Consider the following 676-nt stretch of genomic DNA (forward strand, 5'->3'; position numbering starts at 1 on the left):
GGGCTACAGTCCTCATTTTGCCCTCATTTTGTTTGGTGTCATCCTAAAATGTTCTCTCTAAGAAAGCAAAGGTTTTAGAAATTATCACTGGTATTTATGCTCACCAATCTACAAAATGCTAATATAAAAGTCAGTTCTTGGCAGTTAAGGTGTCCTCCCAAGAGAGGCAGCATGTCTCAAGCATTCATGAATAGCAGGGTCCAGTCTGGGAAGGTGGTCATGTTCATCAAGCCCACCTACCCCTACTGCAGAAGGGCTCAGAAGCTCCTCAGTGAACTACCCTTCTCGGCTTATATTGTATGGTAAGGGCTTTTGGAATTTGTCGGTATCCAAATCTTGTATCTCATTGGTGCCAACGGTGACACCGATGAGATACAAGATTACTTGCAACAGCTCACAGGAGCCAGAACGGTACCTCGGGTCTTCATCGGTAAAGACTGCATAGGTGGATGCACTGATCTAGTAAATATTCATGAGCGAGGGGAACTGTTGACACGGATAAAGCAAATTGGAGCTCTGCAATAATTACAGAGCAGATTCAGGCTGATGTCCCCCTTGAAGACTGGATGGCATTGCTGATAATGACAGCAGTTCCTGGAGGATGGACCTGGGGAAACTTTACCCAGTTACTGCATCTGTTTACTTAAAATTCTGAAATATGTTAACCTCAATAAAA

The 676-nt window shown here is 43.8% G+C and overlaps 1 pseudogene; it reads left to right on the forward strand.

Moving 5' to 3' along the window:
- Positions 1-171: 171 nt before the first annotated feature.
- On the forward strand, positions 172-525 carry LOC104988245 (annotated as a pseudogene).
- Positions 526-676: the final 151 nt, after the last annotated feature.

The sequence above is a fragment of the Bison bison genome, unplaced genomic scaffold, assembly GCF_000754665.1.
Source record: "Bison bison bison isolate TAMUID 2011002044 unplaced genomic scaffold, Bison_UMD1.0 scf7180017846403, whole genome shotgun sequence".
NCBI classification, from domain to species: Eukaryota; Metazoa; Chordata; class Mammalia; order Artiodactyla; family Bovidae; genus Bison; species Bison bison.